Raw genomic sequence first — 20,134 nt, forward strand, 5'->3', positions numbered from 1 at the left:
CAGTGTCAGGGCACAATAGCGCATGACATCTTATGTATATGTTGCCTGTATTGTCTAAACATGACACAGAGATGCTGTGGATAGAAGGAACTGCATGCATGCAGGAGAGCCAGGGTAAGATGTCATACGTGGAACAAATCAGAGTATTACAACATAACTTGAGTTGACAGATGCAGCAAGTGTCAAAGGTCTCCCAGTATTCTCCAGAAATGTTAACCTAAGCACTCTGTAAATAAAAGTTAAAAAGTTAAAAAAACAAAACAACAACAACAACAAAAACACATATGCACTTACTTGCTCAAAATACATCTTTCTATGCCTACTGTGCACCTGGCATTCTCTGTGATTCTAGGATCAAAATGTGGCCTTTGCTCTCGGTGACCTATAGTCCGATCATCTGTCACCTTACTTAGGGAGAAATTTTTTCCGGTGGCATGGGAATTTCTACCAGGAGCTCTGTCTTCTGCCTCCTCGGCAGCCTCAGCTGCCTTCATCCTGAACCTACTCTACAAGACGTGCTGAGAAGCACATGGCCTCTATGTGCTCTGTCTCCCCCTTTGACATCCTGTCCTCTGCCACCACCAGGTCCTGGAGCAGCAGCCACCTCCTCCATTGCCCATCAACGGCTCATCTTTTAGCTGCAGCTTAGACAGAGCATCCACTTGTAGGAAGCCCTCAGCCTCAGCGGCAAGGGAAGGCTCCTCTTGCCTCTGCCATGGCGTTTGTGACTGCGCTTTATAAGCGGCCCCTGAGGATTGGCTTCCACTGTTTTCCCTGTAAAAGCAATGGCTTGAGGAGAGGGGTGTCTGTGCAGGCTCAACACTAGAACTCCAAAAAGAAAAATAAACGGGGTGAGGCCGATCTTCCCTACTTTATAGTATTACCTGCGCATCAGAAATCTGGAAGCTTCCCCTAAAGCATTTCTCTCTCCCTACACCAACCAGTCCTACCAATTTTATCTTCAAAATACACTTCAAATCCACTCCACCTCTCTGTTTCTTCAGTCTCCTCCCTCACTCAAGCCTCACAGGGATGCTACCATGGCCACCAACTGCTCTCCCAGTTCCTGCCTGGCCCCTTGTTGCATCCTGTGTAGCTAAACCAGAGAATTGGAAGAACCTGTATTTGGTAAGACCATTCCTCAGTTAGAAGTCTTCAGTGGCTCCCTGAAGGAAATTCCAAAACTCCTACTACTGCCCCCACCAAGGCCCACATGGGCTGAGCTGCCTGCCACTTTACCCTTCACATCTTGCCCTCTCTCCTGGCCCCTGTGCCCAGCCTGGTGATGCTCTGCTCCCCTGCTTGAGGCACTCCTCCTGTCCTAATCCGGGGCCTCCCACTTAGGCTTCCAATCTACTCAGAAGCCACGTGAACCCTTCCTTGCTTTGAGCATCAGGTCAGATCTTCCACTTGCTGATCTCAACCCACTCTGCCCCTCCACAAGCCTGCCTCAAGGTCACCCTGAATGTAAGTCAGTGCAGCGTGTGTGTGCAGGATGTGTGGAAGCTAGAAAAGGGCGTCGGATCCCTTTGAACTGGAGTTACAGACAGTTGTGAGTCACTATGTGGCTGCTGGGACCCAAACCCAGCTTCTCTACAAGAGCAATAAGGGCTCTTAACCACTGAGCCATCTTTTCAGCCCTAGGACAATATTTTTGTTCTGCCCCAGGAGAGTGACAGCCCTCCCTAAGGCCTTTGGTGGGCTGACATGAAGACAGGACAGGACACACACATGTTAGTAGAAGGATTAGTAGGGACACCGGCTGGGGAAGCCATTGTCCCCATCACGTGGAGCATACCCAAATGAGAATGGAGTGAGAGAAAGAAGAGCCAGCAGACAGCTAAGCCTGAAACCTTTCTACTGGTCTTTTTTTATTGGTATTATTACTTATATTATCACCTGATGCCAGCTATGCCTGAAAGCCTTCACAACTCAGGGCCTGCCCTTGATGTGTGTTTTATTCTGCTTCACTGTGACTAGGCTAAGAGAAAACATAGAAAGAACACATTGAACCTGCTAGAGGTCCAAGCCAATGACGGCAGCCACTATGAGTACTCCCTGGAGTACCGTGAGGTCTTGGGGGAGCAGGCAGTGATTTGCAGGCATTGAACGCACAGCTGAAATGGAAAGCAGGACGTCCATCTGTATGGTCAGGCAGGAACAATGATTGCTAAGAGGCTTGGTGCCAGGTCCAAGGAGATGGCTCAGTGGGCAAAGCGCTTTCTTTGCAAGCTTGAGGACCTGAGTTCAATTCCCAGAGCCCACGTTAAACAGCCAGGTGTGGGCCGGGGATGTAACTCAGTTGATAGAGTCTTTGCCTAGCACACACAAATGCCTGGGCTCAATTAATTCCCCCAGCACAAGGGACGTGTGTCACAAGTCTGTAATCCCAGCACCCAGGAGATAGAAGCAAGAGGATCAGGAATTCAAGGTCATGCTTGGATGTGGAAAGTTTAAGGCCAGGCCTGTTACATGAAGCCCTGTTCAAAAAGTAATGCAGTGTAGGGTAGTGGTAAATTTTCATCTCAGATGGAGAGATGAGGAAATCCCTGAGGTTCTTTGACCAGCCTGCCTAGCAAATTCCAGGTCAGTGAGAGACTATTTCACACACACACACACACACACACACACACACACACACACACACACACACACACACGGCTTGGTTCTCTCTTGCTCAGGGTGCCATGAAATAGATGGTCCACAGCGAACCTCCTCCACCACATCCCTTTGCCTGGACCTTTTTCCAGGGACAAGATGATCCCAGCTCTCCCAAGAGTGGGCAGCTTCTGGAACAACAGGCCCCTCCTAGGCCGCAACTCCTGGCTCTACCCACTCTTGGAACCTGAGGCCTCCAATTTCCTTCCTTGTTTCCTGGAATATTCCAGAAAAGACCCATCACCCCTGGGACACGCCCGAGTCACCAAGTTGACTGTTTATCCTCTGCCATTAGAAACCATCTCCGGTGGTGGCACAGCTGCTGCACACAGCCACCCTCTGCCCACAGCCCAGCTACATGGGCAAAGGTGCTTCCTGCCAGAGTTGGCATCTACCAGGCTGGGTTTCTGACCTTTCCAGCCACTTCTGTCTACCCAGATCACCATGCTGTGCTCTCACCTTTGGGCCTGGCTGGGAGCCAAGCATAACCACAGCCAAAACTCATTTCTCCAGCATGTTAGCCATATGTTAGCAAAGACACCAACAGACATCTGGGTCTAGGACAATGCTTTGGGCTCTGGGCTCAAAAAATATGAAAAAAAAAAAATCCTACCTTCTCTGGTAGCTGTGTGACTTCAGGTAAGATACTTGACCTATCTAGGCCTCAATGATCTATAGATAGCATTAAGATCAGTGCTCCTCTGCCCTGGGCTGTTGTTCTAAAGAGAGTGACACCAGACCTGGCCCTGAATACATCCTCACTGACCTGGTCCCAAGGGGACCCTGAGGACCTCACCCTTTCCTGACACCACATACCCTAATGGGATGGAAATCTTGCTTCACTCAGGACTGCATCCTTTCTGGGGAAAAGCCACCTGCTTGGACAAGAGCAGAGGGTTCGCACTGATGCTACACTGGTTCACCCTGATGCTACACTGGTTCAACCTGATGCTACACTGGTTCACCCTGATGCTACACTGGTTCACATTGATGCTACACACCGGTTCACACTGATGCCACACTGGTTCACACTGATGCTACACTGGTTCACATTGATGCTACACCAGTTCACACTGATGCTACACTGGTTCACCCTGATGCTACACTGGTTCACATTGATGCTACACTGGTTCATGCTGATGCTACACTGGTTCACACTGATGCTACACTGGTTCATGCTGATGCTACACTGGTTCACCCTGATGCTATACTGCTTCCTGCTGATGTTACACTGGTTCATGTTGATGCTACACTGGTTCATGCTGATGTTACACTGGTTCATGTTGATGCTACACTGGTTCACATTGATGCTACACTGGTTCACGCTGATGTTACACTGGTTCACGCTGATGCTACACTGGTTCACACTGGCTCTACACTGGTTCCCACTAATGCTACATTGTTTCCTTGCTGATGCTACACTGTTTCACGCTGATGCTACACTGTTCCATGCTGATGCTACACTGGTTCACCCTGATGCTACACTGGTTCACCCTGATGCTACACTGGTTCACATTGATGCTACACTGGTTCATGTTGATGCTACACTGGTTTCACACTGGCTCTACACTGGTTCCCACTAATGCTACATTGTTTCCTTGCTGATGCTACACTGTTTCGCGCTGATGCTACACTGTTCCGTGCTGATGCTACACTGGCTTTCATCATGCTGATGCTAAAGACGCCACACTGTCTCACTACAGTGGCTCAGCCAGTGGCCCTTGGCTAACTGCTCCTTTTATTTGATGAGGCCCTGAGAGGCCCAATGTAACTATGGGCTACTAAAGGCCATGACTCCACCAGCACTCCAATACCACTGATGGATGTCCCAGTGGCCATGGTCCCTCCATGTGACTCATCCCACTCTCTTGAGGACAAGCTCCCTCCCCCTTAGCTGTATCTGTCACTGGAATTGGCCTCCAACTGCACATGCTCCTCACTTGAGGTCTCCTGGGAACTGAGTCCAGTGGCCTATGGTGTGTCACATCCACACTCAGAGAGCCCTAGGATAGGAAAATGTGACTTAAGCTCTGGACACAAGGAGGACCAAGAGTGGAAACTGAGGAAGGCCTGGCCGCTAGTGCAGGCCTCCATGAAAATGAGCCTATAACATGCTTTGGTGAAACGCTCCCCCCACCTTGAGATGGACCACACTGGAGACTCCACTCCCAGGCACATGTTAAAAGGTCGAACCTTTGGGATGGTTTTAATCAGACAGCTCTATACTTGCAAATAGACCCTGAGTGTTATTCGAGGACCCAAAGAATGGGCTTGCTCTGTCTACCACAGGAGGATGAGGCTTGGTTCCCTTGTGCTGCAATTCTTCACTTTGTGAAGATGCAACGTGAGGGCCTATCACAGGCCACTACCACACGTCTGAACTTCTGTTCCTTAAATGAAACCCAGCCTCAGCGATTTTGTCATAGCAGCATAAAGGGATGGAGACTTGGGAACTAACACCTTTGTGTTCTCCCAGCCCTGCCCTGTTGCTTTTTAAGTGCAGTCTGGAATCTCAGGGGGAGGCAAGGAGAAGAATAGTCAAGACTTAACTCCCAGAATCAAGACAAAAGCACCATGAAGGCCCCAGTTATGACCTGTCCTCTCCTACCAAATCACTGTGTTCAGTGTGTGCCCCTCCCCCATCTGGGCATCACAAAGCTCCACTTAGTGGATCCTACCTGAGAGAGTGGATCCTGGATGAGACCAGCAGGGACTGGAGTGGTAGCTACCAGGGACCCCAGTGAGCACATCCCAAGCCCCAGAGGGTATCCAGAGGCAAGTTGAAGGCCTGGCCTGCCCACATCTAAGGCTGTGACAAATTGCCTGGTCCCCATCCTCAGAGCACAAGCAGGCACAACAGGCCTTAAACAGAATTTCCCTGTTCCAAATGCCATGGAAAGGAGACAGCTTTGCCTGGCTGGGAAGGGAACAGAGGATCCATCCTCTCATGCCCCAAGTGAAGTCTTCTCAGATCCTTCCTGCTGCCAGTGATGGTCCCCAACTCACATTGACAGCCCTTTCCTGGTGCTGCCATGGCCTGGGCCCCGGTGAGGCTGGGATCGCCATAGCCAGCCCTGCTTCCTAGAAGACAGCCACTTCCGGATCCTCCAGATCAGTCTAACATGCCTAAATGCCTGGAAACACCATTAACAAGTGCCTCGGGGCACTCCAGGGCTCCTTGAAGTTTGGAAACCACCATGAAAAGAGACCTACTTCCTGCTCTAATTCAGTGCCTTTTTTTTTTTAATTGAGCAACTACTGTGTGGTGTCTGATTCTGCTCTGGACACTGAGGCTATAGATGAGAACATACACAGACCCTGTGACTGTGCTGGTGATGAGACAAGAAGACAGGACAGAGTCATCAAGAAAGGCATCTCGGGAGAGGTGATGTCTGGGCAGAGAGCTGAAGGAACCAGTTGCAGAACTAACCATTTGGTCGCACTGCCTCCCCCTGCCTCATAGGGATCGAGCTCTAAGGGGCCAGGATGAGTGGGAACAAGGACAGAGAAGCCCAGCCTTCTCTGTCAGACAAAACCCTTCACCAGGGAAGTGTGGAGGGAAGTGGTGATGGGACAGCCACATGTAAATAGGCCTGTCCACCCCAGAGTTGCTCTGGAAACCTGCGGTCAGATGCAACTTTGCTTAAGGCCAAGTTCCCAGCCACTGGAAGCCCAAAATGGCTGAACAAACTTCAAACTTCACCCAGGGCCGGCTGGCGATGAGTTCAAGGCCAGAATATTTCTGCAAAGTCAAACCACAGCCAGAAGGCTTACTACCAGTCTGTGGGGGGAGCTGGCCCGGCACAAGGTGTCAGCAAGCATCCCAGAGGCTGACCTAGCAGAAGGCCAGGCAAGCTTGGAGCATGCCTTGCCTCTGCCATGAGCCACCACACCTGAGGGAATCACCAGGAGAGCAGGCTAGAGAGGAAGCCAGCACACGGCTGGCTTATCTCTGAAGAAAGCTGTGCTCTTGGTCTCCGTCCTAATTCCATCCTGTTGCTGTGACCAAAAGCAACACAGGAGAGGAAAGGGCGTATTTGGCTTACCATCCATTATTACAGGGAAGTCAAGGCAGGAAGCTGAAACATCATATTCAGTCAAGAGCAGAGAGACAAGCACAACCATGCTGCCTGCCTGCTACCAGGGATGCTCAGCAAGCTTTCTTCACTCTTTTTTTGTTTTGTTTTTGCTTTTGTTTTTGTTTTTTGAGACAGGGTTTCTCTGTGTAGCCTTCACTGTCCTGAACTAGCTTTGTAAACCAGGCTGGCCTCAAACTCACAGTGATCCGCCTGCCTCTGCCTCCCGAGTGCTGGGATTAAAGGCGTGCACCACCACTGCCCGGCTTGCTTTCCTCACTCTTAAATAGTCAAGGGTCCAACCTATGCAGTGGTGCTGCCCACATTCAGGGTGAGTCTTTCCACCCCCAATAACCATCAAGACACCCTCTATATACATTCCCACAGGCCAACGCAGATACTTGTTCAAGTGGGGTTCCAGTCCCAGGTGACTCTACAGTGCCAAAGCTGCCCTGAGCTCTGGAGGTGACAAGGTTGGCTCCTCAGTACTGGGCCACATCTCTAGGTTAACCCAAGACAAAAATGAACACTTGAGGCCTGCTGAGGATAAGGGTACCCAGAACCATGGACTTGGGGCCTTTCTGGGTAATTTATTTCCCGGGCCACTGCTGGTAAATTCCCATGATGCCCTAGTCTCTCAGCCCTGCCTCCAGAGTGAGGCTCAGCCTCAGGTTTACAGGCCAGCTTTGGGAATGAGGATGTGTAGGTCATTCTAGGCCTCTGGACAGGGAGGGCTCGAGCTAGGCCTCTCGTGCCCTCACATCACACTCACCTTTGGCTGTGTCTCCAGTTCTAATTTAGCCTCCCTACAATAGCTCTCTTATATTTTAGATGAGAGAATGCACCAGGCCACACACATACACACACACACACACACACACACACACACACACACACACACACACACACATCCCCTCAGAGATCTCAAGACAGCAAGTCCTAAGTGTCCACAGGCACCCAGCCCCTCTGTCCAAGTGATACCTACTTGATCTGTCTCACTAGGAACTAAATCAAATGGAGGAAGCATATCTGGTCTAAAACCTACAACAGGGTCCTCCCCCAGCATTTACTCCACCCCAAGGCCTGGAAGGGGCAGCCACGGCCTGGCCACCCTCCACACCTCAGGAGTACTTGGTATCTGAGCCATGACCTCCAGGCCCAGGTTCCAGGAAAGCCCATCAGGGGCCATGAGCTGCAACCCTGCAGAAAAGCTGCCCTGTCCCCCCCACCCCCACCCCCAAGCATCTATTTACCCAACCAGGCAGACAAGCCAGCCACAGACAGACCCTCGCAGCCGCCTCATCTATTTTTTCCTCCCCACTTAATTTGCATCATCCTAGATTCCAAAATAAACTTCCCCCCAAACCAGTGGAGCTCCTTCTGGCCTGGGATCCCTCTGTGAGAGCCCCCTTCAGCCCCTGCTCCCACTTTGGTACAGGCAGGGCCACCAAACCCAGCCTGGCCCCCTCGGCTGCCTCTGGCCTTGATTTAGAAGCAGCTGCTTCTGCCCTGACTGGTTTGTGACACCCCAGTGCCGGGGTGTCTGCATCTGTGGGGACGCCCGGCTGGGCATCTGTGCACATGGGTCCTGGCTGGAGGCTGAGGATGCTGGCCCTACCTCCATCTGATCACACATGCATCCATACATGAATGCACATACACAGCCATGTGCATACATAGGGGCATATAGGCCTCCTCCAGTGGTTTCCTTGTGTTGGTGAGGTGGGGCTTTCTCCTTCTCTTGGCTCTCATCCTGGCCCCCTAACATTCCTTTCCAGCTCCATCATGTGACCCCCGCCTCCTCCTCATTTGCTTACTACCACCCTCAGCCCCTTCTTTCCCCAGACCCATCCTACCACCTCACCCACAAACCTAGTGTGTACTATTCCCTGGGCCTATAAATGTGCTCTCAACATTCTCTAAGCTAACCTTCCCAATCCTTCCATCTGAGATGCAAGTGTCACCTCCTCTAGGAAGTCCTCCCCACCAGCACAAGGAGGCAAGTGCTCTAAGTCAGCCCACCTTCCACCTCAAAAGTCAAAAGGAGCTCAGAGGTCACAGGCAGCATGGGACAGGGCCACCACAGGCTCTTCAGCCCTGGCTGGGGTCCTACAGACACCGGACAAACAGCCAGAATGTTCCTCCTCACCCAGGGCCAGAAAGAACCATTTAGTCCATCCTCCTGATGCTGAAGCCAAGGTCATTTAATTCATTGATGAATTTAAGACTTTTATTCAAGAATTGAAACAGCAATTCGGGGTTTGATCTTTTCAGCTGTCGGATCCTCAGATCAGAATTCAAAGGACCATTTATTTATTCTGAGGTCTTTTCAAAAGAAAATGATGAAAGAGGAACCATTCCTCCCCAGGCACGTATCTATTCCTGTTCCAAAGGAAGATCCCAGACTGGCGAGATGGTTCAGTGGATAAAGGCGCTTGCAGCCAAATCTGCTGGTCTGACCTTGATCCCTGCTGACCCACGTCGTAGGAGAGAACTGACTCCTGTAAGTTGTCTTCTGACCTCTCCATTTACACCATGGTTCATGTACACACACACACATACACATATACACACACACACAGAGTAAATAAGTGAGTGAGTGAGTGAAGGAATGAATGAGTGAATGAATGAATGAATGTTAAACCCAGCCATCAAGAGGCTAAGGCAAGAATGATACATGCTCATGTCTAAAAACAAAAAAGAAAAACCCAGCCAGCAAGGGCAAGTTAAGCATCTTTCCCGGTAGAGAAGACAGCACATGCAAAGGGCTGGAGAGGGGAACCAGCAGACAGGACCCATGACTGCCAACCACACAGTCCTCAAGAAACAGGCTAGAGCCAGTCTCTAAGCTGATTGGCCACAGGGCCTTTGCATGTACTTCTACATACAAAGGTGCTACCAGAATCTCCCTCCATCATTATGTCCTTGTCTAGAAAGTCGGCTTTCAGCTATGAGCGTTCCATACAGTGCCACACATTCTACTCAAGAGTCACTAAGAAAACTGAGTCCTCCAGGAAACACCTTAGTAGCCTGTTTTCTTTAAGTGGCTAAGAAAAACATGTCAAGAAATTTGGGACTGAGGACGTGATTCATTCAGTAAAGTGCCTGCATGCAGGCATGAAGACCCTAGCTTCACCCCCCTAGCACCCACACAAAAGCAGCTTGCACCCAAACTTCAAGGCTGAGAGACCACGACAGATGGGTCCCCAGGGCTGCTCATCAGCCAGCCAGCCCCATGCAGGTTCAGTGAGACCCTGTCTCAAAATAGCTGAGTGGAGAGGGGACAGAAAGTCAGCTAAGAGCAACCTGGCACATCTGTGGCCATCCTGAGCTGTCACTCACAACGTGAACTTGGTAGAATGGCTCCTCTACAAGTTAGACCTCTCTTGGAGACTCCAGGCTGCGGCTCCCAGGGCTGTCTGTGTCCCTCGTGATAGTCACAACGGGGTGGCTTTTCCTGATTTCTTTCCCTAAAACGAATGTGAATCAAGTTCACATCGCCCATGCAGGTCATGAGCATCTTTTGTGTCTGCCATGTTTAGAAACAGGAAGCCTGACAGGTCACTTGTACCCTTGCATCGCTTCTTCCTGGGTGGGGTCCCTCTGAACACAGTTTTCCTAACAGCGGCTTAAGCACAGTCACCCTGTGCACAAGGCACACAGCCTTGGAGGCGCCTGTGCTCCCTCAATACCTGCCCCACCACCACCACCACTGCACCAAGGGGTAATGTTGTGGGTCTCTCTAGCCATCTTCAAAGTCTCCACAGGAGAGTCACCTACCTCACACAGCCCTGCTTCTAGAAAGGCAAGAATGAGTCACCAGTTGACTCCCTGACCCAGCAAGGGGATAGAGCCCAGAGGGGTCTGATCCAGTCTGGTGGACAAGAAAGGATGGGACCCCAACTCTGATGTTCACAACCATGACTTGGAGACTGGGTCAGTGAATGAGATCCCACACATGCCAGCTGAGGTGCACAGGGAAAGCACAGGCTAGGGTGAATGCTCACAACACTGACCTCTGAGAGCTCCTGGCCTTGGCCAGTGGAGGTGTGCCCCACTCCTCCTCCACGGGGGCTAGGGACAGGTGCCCAGGAGAAGTATCGAAAAAATACTCTTTGCTTACAGCCATGATTGTCACTTAGCCTGCAGGAGGAGAAGTATCGAAAAATACTCTTTGCTTACAGCCATGATTGTCACTTAGCCTGCAGGACTAAGAGCCCTGTGGTCCTAGGTTAGTTGGTTCACTGTTCTCACAGGGCAGGGATACACGGCCATCCAAGTGGCAGCATCCTGGTGTGAACTCTACAAGGCAAGTGAAAAGGCCTTGGCTGGTGAGAGCCAATCAGAAACTCAACCGCCCTTCCCAAACAGCAAAAGAGCTCATAATGCATGCACTGAAACTACATAATGGCGCAAAAACTTGATACTCAAAAACACATTCTCGTGAGTTCAAAAAAAAAATTTTTTCTTTCTAGGTTTTCAAGACAGGGTCTCTCTGTGGAGCCTTGGCTGTCCTGGACTCACTTTGTAGACCAGGCTGGTCTCAAACTCACAGCAATCCGCCTGCCTCTGCCTCCCGAGTGCTGGGATTAAAGGCATGGTGCCACCACGCCCGGCTGTGAGTTCATATGTCATTTACCACAAAATTACCTATAAATTTTGAAAATCCAAGTTAGGGAGGCAGCTAGTTAGAAGTGTGCTTGCCTAGCATACACAAAACCCTGGCTCAGTCGCCGGTGCCACATGGACTGGGGACCATGGCACACACATGTGAAGCCGCAGGATCAGAAGTTCAAGGTCATCCTTGGCTACACAGAGAGACAGAGGTCAGCCTAGGCTATATGACGCCCTGTCTCTAAATAAATATTAGCTGTTAAACCCAGCTCTGTCTACAAGTCTGAAGAAGGTAAAGCTGAAGCCATACAAAACTTAGAACACACACAGGGGATACCTGAAAGAGGGACACGCTGGCCAACATCACAGCAAGCATCTAGAGCAGGGACCCTCGGGTCGCCTCGTAATCTGCAGCCATCAAGGACATAAAACAGCCCTTGACAGGTGGAGAGAGGGACCCTGCTATTGATTAGGAAAAACTAAGGCCGACAGCAAGCTCATGTGGGGTGCAGGGTCCAAGTTCAAAGCCGCGCTATGTTACAAGGTGAGATAATGTGAGGGGGAGGGGCACTTGCCAAAGTAACCTCAATGCCATTGCTGCATGCTTTCTGAGTCCTGATAGGACAGCCATCTGTTAAAAGGTGCTTTTACAGCTACTTGGGGTGTCTGAGAGCAGTTTCTTGTGTCTGCAAGGGCACATACGGGCTTCTGGAATGGTGGAATCTGCCCATTCCTATGATATAAATATTCTCATCACAGTCTCAAACTATCACCATGACATCATTGAACTGGGGCTGAGAAAGAAGCCCAGACGAGCCTAAGCTGCCAGAGCCTGCTGGTTCTGAAGATGTACAAGTGAGACAGCAAGAGGCTTGGCAGCTATTGGGAAATAACCCATCCAAAGTTACCTTTAATATTTTTAACGATGTGTATGTGGGTCTCTGCCAAGGTTTTTAAAACCAGAGGAGAGGCTCAAGAGATGCTCAGCAGTTAAGGACACACTGCCTTTGGAAACAGTTCTCAGCACTCGTGTAGAGTGGTTCAAACCACCTATAACTCCAGTTCCGGCAGGATCCAGGGCCTCTGGCCTCCACAGTTGCCTGCACTCATGTGCACAGAGAGAGAGAGAGACTGACAGACAGACAGACAGACAGACAGACAGAGACAGAGAAAGAGACAGAGACAGAGACAGAGAGACAGAGACAGAGAAACAGAGACACAGACAGAAAGACAGAAAATTTAAAACAAAGTAAATCTTAATAAAAGCACTCGGGAGGCAGAGGCAGGTGGATCGCTGTGAGTTCGAGACCAGCCTGGTCTACAAAGTGAGTCCTGGACAGCCAAGGCTCCACAGAGAAACCCTGTCTCAAAAAAAAAAAAAAAAAAAAAACTAGGTAAGGCAGTCAGGTGTAAAGACACATGCCTATAATCCCAGCACTTGAGGAACTGAGGCAAAAAACCCTCTGTGACCTGTAGGCTAGCCTGGGTTATATGGTAAGCTCTAGAACAATCTAAGCTACAGAGACAGGCCTTGTCTCAAAATAAAAGTTAAAAAAAAATAGAGAAGTCAATCAGGTGGTGGTGGCACACGCCTTTAATCTCAGCACTAGGGAGGCAGAGGCAGGGGGATCTGTGATTTTGAGGTCAACCTGATTTACAGAGTGAGTTCCAGGACAGCCAGAGCTATGCAAAGAAACCATGCCTTAAAAAAAGAAAAAGAAAAAGAAAAACTAAACGTAATGAAGAATTTGGATGATTCTCAGGAGGGGCTTTATTTACTAACTCTGTCTTCTATTGTGTATATTTAAATATTTTTCACACTACGAAACTTAAAGCCGTAGGCGTCTTATATATACATAGGAGAGAAACTTTCATTCTAACCATTCTAGTTGTGCCCGTTGGTCCCTGGGCCCGTGGAACCTCACTTCCTCCTAAGAGGAAGGAAAAGAACCATGGACACTGCAATCACAGGCCTAAATCCATCTTCCGGTCCTCCCTGGAGTCTTCCTGGTTACATGACCCTGTCCTAGGTGGAGAGTAAAAAGAGAGCCTCCAAAAGAAACACCATCTGGGACCTGACTGAGCATCACTGGGGTACCACCTGCAAAGATGTGATGTTGGACAACTCTCCCCAGCTGCGAGCCTAGGTTTCCTGGTCAGTGACTGGAGATGGAAGGCAGGGTTGGCCCAGCTTCTTCTCTGGGAACTGACACGCAAGGGAATAATAATCCTGAGGGCCCTGTTTGGGTTGCAGGGAAGCCTCTCTAGACCCCAGGCCTAGGAATGGAGCTCTGTTGTAGACCTAACATGTGCAGGCCCTGAGGATGGACCTCTATTGTAGACGTAGCATGTGTAGGCCCTGGGGGTGGAGCTCTGTTGTAGATCTAGCATGTGCAGGCCCTGGGGGTGGAGCTCTGTTGTAGACCCAGCATGTGCAGGCCCTGGGGGTGGAGCTCTGTTGTAGACCCAGCATGTGTAAGGCCCTGGGTTTGACTTATCAGCACTCAAGGGGAAAAAAACAAAAATAGGAACACTTTACTTCTCCCAAAACAGTGTGTCCCAGGTTGACAAATGTCCCTCCTCCCCCGCCCCCTTTTTTTTTTTTTTCAAGAGATATTGAGATCCCAGAACTCTTTGCAAAACCTCTCCATCTTGAGATGCTAACAGCAAATATGAGCATTTCAAAGTCCTGAGGAAGCTGAGCCAAACCACTCTGCAGACCATGTGTGGGTTCTATGTGTGGCCAGGAACAGGACAAGGAGCTGACACCACCCATGGAGGCTATCCTCACTACCCACCCCACAAAGCCTGGCCCAGTGCACTAGAGGCTTCATCCAGACCACCTCACTGAACCCCACAGTGCTTAAGGGCAGATGAGGAAACTGGGGCTCAAAAAGGGCAAAGGCCAAATGCAAGTCTTCCCAAGAACCTGTTGCTCAGGTTTTTAGCGCCTTGAGGTTCCTAAAGAGCCGTTAGGTCGCAAATGCCAGGACAGGCGCACTTGCCCAGGGCTGGACAATGAAGGATAAGCTGGACGGACCAAGTCTCCCATGCCTTTCCTGGTTGGGGACCCAAGGATGGATAACTTTGAATGGTGCTGCTGTGCAGGTTCACCCAGCTCCACCCTGGGCAGAGAGGCCACAGAAACAGGAACAGCTCCCCTCCTCCCACCACCTTGAAATACATGCACAGACACGAGAGTGTTCTTGCCCCAAGCTGAGGCCTTCACTTTCTCCACTTCAAAAATGTTTGAAATTAGGCTAAACCCCCAGGTGCCAGCCCTACAGACGCTTGCTCCATTATCAGGTGCCTCCAGGACTGGGCTGGAGACGGAGCCAACCCACAGGGTTTTGGAGCCCTTCCCCAGGAGCTGGAGATAATGCGCACGCAAGGCATGTGATTCTCTCTGACTGAAACCTGGTTGACGGTTCAGTGGGCAAAGCGCCTGCTTCAAAAGCATAAGGGCCTGAGTTTGGACCCCCAGTGCCCACATAAAAGTCAGACATGGTATTTCATGTCCGTAATGTCTGGCTGGAGAGGCAGAAACAGGTGGAGTTAGTTCATTGGCCAGCTCACCCAGCCAAATCTGTGAGCTCCTAGAGCAATGAGAGACTCTGTCTCAAAAAAATAAGGTGGAGAGTGACCTGACCTTTAACCTGCACACAAACACACACACACACACACACACACACACACACACACAGAGACATACACACACACACACATATACAGGCACAAACACACACACACCCCGCACAAACACACACACACACCCCGCACAAACACACACACACCCCACACAAACACACACACACATACATACACAAACACCACACACAGACACACACACACAGACACACACACACAGATACACACATACAGTCGAGGGCTGGGCTCAGGGGTAAAACACTAGTCTTGCATTTTTGGAGACCCTGAATTCCATCCCCCATACTGAAGACAACAATAAAATTAAAATTAAATTGGACTTATCTTCCTCAGTGAGTTTTAATAATAAGGCAAAAAGAGGAGGGAAAAAAAACCCTCATTCTAAAAATGGATCAGTCAGCTTGGTCTTGTGCACAGTTCTGTAATCTCAGGAGGCAAGAGGGTGGATGGCAACATCAGTGACAACCTAGGCAACTTAATGAGACCCCAAAATTTAAATAGAAAAGCGACGATTGTAGAGATGGCAAAGTGGTTAAGAGTGTATTGTTCTTCCACAGAACCCAAGTTCGGTTCCTAGCACCCACGTCAGATGGCTTACAACTGACTGTAACTCCAGCTCCTGGGAGTCAAGACACCTCTGGCTTCCACAGACACCAGCATTCATGTATCATAGCCACACACAGAAACACACACATACACATAATTAAAAATAAAGTAAAATAAATTAAAAATAAAAATGGGTCAGAGCCAGGCGTGGTGGCACACACTGCCTTTAATCCCAGCACTCGGGAGGCAAGTGGATTTCTGTGAGTTCAAGGCCAGCTTGGTTTACAAAGTGAGTCCAGGATAGCCAGGGCTACACATAGACACCCTGTTTTGAAGAAAAAAAAAAAAAAAAAAAAAAAAAGTCAGATCACTTGTCCAGCACAGCCCAAAGCCCAAAGCCCTTGGTTCAATTTTATTAAAAATAAGTAGCCGAAGCTGGGCATGGTGGCACATGCCTTTAATTCCAGGACTCAGGAAGCAGAGACTGGTGGATTGCTGTGAGTTCGAGGCCAGCCTGGTCTACAAAGTGAGTCCAGGACAGCCAAGGCTACACAGAGAGAGACTGTCTTGAAAAACCAATAAAATAAAATAAAATATTAAAAAAATTTTTTTCAAGTAGCCAGGCGTGGTGGCACATGCCTTTAATCGCAGCACTTGGGAGGCAGAGGCAGGTGGATCTCGATGAGTTTGAGGCCAGCCTGGTCTACATACTGAATTCCAGGAAAACCAGGGCTACACAGAGAAACCCTGTCTTGAAAAGAAACAAACAAACAAAAGTAAATAAGTACAATTAAGTGGGTCATGTGGACAGTAAAAGAGGGCACATGTCCTGTTATATGCAGGACCTGAGTTCGATGCCCAGAACTCTGTTTTTTGTTTTTGCTTTTGTTAAAAAAAAAAAAAAAAAAAAAGCCAAGCATGGTGCACCCACTTGAAATCCCAGCGCTGGGGGTGAGTGTAGGAGGTTGAGTCAGGGAGATCAGTGGGGCTCCTTAGCCTGGCAATCTATTCTAATTGGCAATCTTCGGGACAATAAATTACCTTGTCTCAAAAATAAGGTAGATAACATTCCCGAGGAAGCACACTGAAGTCATCCTCTGGTCTCCGTGTGTGTGTGTGTGTGTGTGTGTGTGTGTGTGTGTGTGTGTGTGTGTGTGTTTGTGTGGTGTGTGTGTGAGATGTGTGTGTGTGTGGTGTATGTGTGTGTGGTGTGTGTGTGGTGTGTGCAAGATGTGTGTGTGTGGTGTGTGTGTGGTGTGTGTGAGATGTGTGTGTGGTGTGTGTGTGGTGTGTGTGAGATGTGTGTGTGTGGTGTGTGTGGTGTGTGTGTGGTATATGTGTGTGGTGTGTGTGTGTGGTGTGTGTGGTGTGTGTGTGTGTGGTGTATGTGTGTGTGGTGTGTGTGGTGTGTGGTGTGTGTGTGTGTGGTGTGTGTGGGGTGTGTGGTGTGCGTGTGATGTGTGTGTGGTGTGTGTGCGTGGTGTGCGTGTGGTGTGTGTGTGGTGTGTGTGTGTGTGTGTGTGTGTGTGTGTGTGTGTGTGTGTGTGTTGGGGACTCCAGCTGTAGCTCAGTAGTAGAGCACTTGTCCAGAATATGTGAGGCTCTGGGCTCCATCCCTAGTACCACAAAATAAACAAAAAGTTCATGAAGGTAAAGCCCTTGGGACAATGGCTGCCACTGATACTGAAGAGCAAGTGTCAATTGAACTTTTTAACTAGTTTGTGTTTATATCTTCACGGTTGAACGGTCTTGAAAGTTAGGAGCGCACACTTCCTCAAAGAGATTTTCCCAGTAAGCTTTCCACTGACTCAGAGGCCCTCCCCTCCTTATCACAGATCAGGGCAAGCCTCCCGGCCTTGGCCCCAGCACCCTCCTCTCTTGGGGAAGCTCTTTCCAGCTCACAGGACTCAATTCACCCCATTGCTCTGGGTGGGGTGCCTAGCCCAACACTCAGGAAGAAGGGGAGGGGGCCAGCAATTGTCACTGGATGTCCACAGTAGGTGCAAGTGCAAATTCCTAACTGCCAGCGCCATCACTTTGTCTAGCCTCCTCCTCTGTAAAGGGAGGGAAATAATTGTAGTCACTTCAGGATCTGTGTTGCAAGGCTTCAAAGGAAACACAGGCAGAGACCTCAGAACAGTGCCTGGTACCAAAGACTCAGGATCTCAGAAGAATACATCCAAGACTGCCTGGCATGCTCCTGGTTCATGCCTGATCTCCCAGCAAACCTTCTGCCTAGGGTCCCCTATGACCAATTTTAAATGTCATGATTTGCACGCCCACAAGATGGCTCATTGGCAAAGGTACTTGCTGCCAAGCCTGACGACCTGAGTTTGATCCCGGAACCTAATGGTGGGAGGAGGGAACTGACTGTTACAAGCTGTCCTCTGACCTACAGGAGAGCACTACGGCCCACACGCCCACACACATACACATATAGAGATAAATAAATAATGGGCTAGAGAGTTGGCCCAGCAGTCAAGACCCTACAGTGCCCTAGCAGAGGGCTTAAGTTCAATTCCCAGCATCAACAGTGGGCAGACTGCAGTCACCTAGAAATCCAGTCCCAGGGAGATTGGATGCCCCTTGCCTCTTTGGGTACCTACCTTATTTGCACAATACCCGCATAGAGGTACATAATTTAAAAATAAAACTGAAATAAATAAATGTAAGGATTTTAATGTAAATAATAAATGTAAAGATTAGCTGTAACACCAACAGAAAAGCCTATAACATAAGTGTCTCAATTTGGAAAGAAACTATATATAATAGGCACCCTAAACTAATTGCATACGGCTGCTTAAATTATTTATTATTTATTATATACCAGGTCTCCAGGGTGGCTCAAAATAGCTTAGTAATTCTGCACCACCCTTAAACCTCAGGCCCTGCCCTGAATATCCCACAGTCTGTTCCTTCTCCAGCCCACCGACTCTTACTTAACACAGGGAGAAAAGGTCATGGGACCAACTGAATGTGCTCGCCTGAAGCCTGTATCCCCCTCCTGAGTCTCACTCTGAATATCCAGGCCCCTAGACTTCCTTGCTTGCACCGGTGACCCTTGCTAACTTCTAGGATAGGTGAATCTCTCTTACAGATCCACCCTGAGAAGACAGGCTGCACACAGTGGTGTGTCTAGCCCTAAGGCTGAGGAACGGCCAAGAGTCAGCTTTCAGGTGAGTGGAGCGCTGGAGTGGAGAGAGCAGGGGAGTCACAGTTTGTCTATGCAAGCTGAGATGTTTGAATGTGTGCACAAGAGACCCTGGAAGGCAGGGGAGACAGAGGTGGGGAAAGGTGAGACTTGGGGCCAGACCCCAGGGTCCCTCTCACTGCACCTCCATGGTGCACCACGCAGGATTCCTACAGCGTGAGACGCCCACACTCAGAGCACCTCTGCATATTATTATAAAAGCGTGTTTGTGAGAGCAGACGAGAACATATTTTATTCCTCGTTTTGTTAGCTTGATTTATAACCTGCAAATATTTAGACATGCGGTACATGAACTCGAATCAGCACTTTGCCGGGCTCTAAGGATCCCCACCACCTTCGGCCCAGTCTCCGTGCCAAATGCTTCTCAAGGCCCCCCTGTGTTAACTCCTGGAGTCAAACGTGGCTGAGGTGGGGGTGGGCAGCGGAACTCACACAGAGAAAACAATTAGTTCTGTAAGGGCAGCGGCCTGGTCCTTTTCTCTACCCCTTGTTTTTTTTAGTGAGGTGGAGCAGAGTCTATGGGCTTTTGGCTCCGTGTTTAGACAGGGGGTTCCTCTAGCCCCAGGCAGGGCCAGAGGAGCCTGGACTATATCAGTGACCTGGAGAGGGTGTGGCCGAGCCACCACAGGTAACTATTAATACTGAATTGAATTTCTACATCAGCCAGGCATAGGTTTTTAAGCAATAATGCCACTCTAGCCATTCATTCCAAAACCGAGGCACCCACCCACTCTGTGCCAAACACTAAGCTAAGGCCCGAATCTGTCTGGCGTGGGAGAAGAAATAGAAAAGAACAGAAACTCAAGCACTAAGCAAGGATTGGTTCCTGTGCTAAAAGGAAACCTCCAAAGCCTTCCAGTTCCTAAGTAGAAGGTCCACTCAGAAAGGCAGGGGTTCACACAAGACGTTGCTTCTAGAGCGCGCCAGAACCCAGGGCACTCCAGAAGCGAGGTTTCGGATTCCCGGAGTCTCAGGCCACTGTCCCAAGCTGCCCGAAGTAGAGAGGCCCCTGTCCAGCTCTGGGAAGGCTGAGGGAGGTGAGCGTTAGGGAGGGGCCGGACCGCAGAACGCAAGGGCCTGAGGGCCGGGAGGGGTCTGGCGGGGACAGCCGGGCCGCACCGCAGCCTGGTGCGCCTTGAGCGTTAGCGACTAGATGTGCGCGAGTGGCAGCTACGCTCTCCCGAGTGGCTCCGCCGGGGTCGGCCGGGGATCCCGGCTCCCAGGCGCCGGCGGGGGGCCGCGGGGTGCGGCTAGGGCGGCGCTGCAGTGCCCGCAGCGGCGGGCTGGGGGAGCTGTGCCCGCCCGTCCCTAAGGCCCGGGCGGGGACCCAGCAGCTGGGTCGCCGCGCCGCGCCTCTAGCTTA

Source organism: Acomys russatus, chromosome 29, assembly GCF_903995435.1.
Source record: "Acomys russatus chromosome 29, mAcoRus1.1, whole genome shotgun sequence".
Taxonomy (NCBI): domain Eukaryota; kingdom Metazoa; phylum Chordata; class Mammalia; order Rodentia; family Muridae; genus Acomys; species Acomys russatus.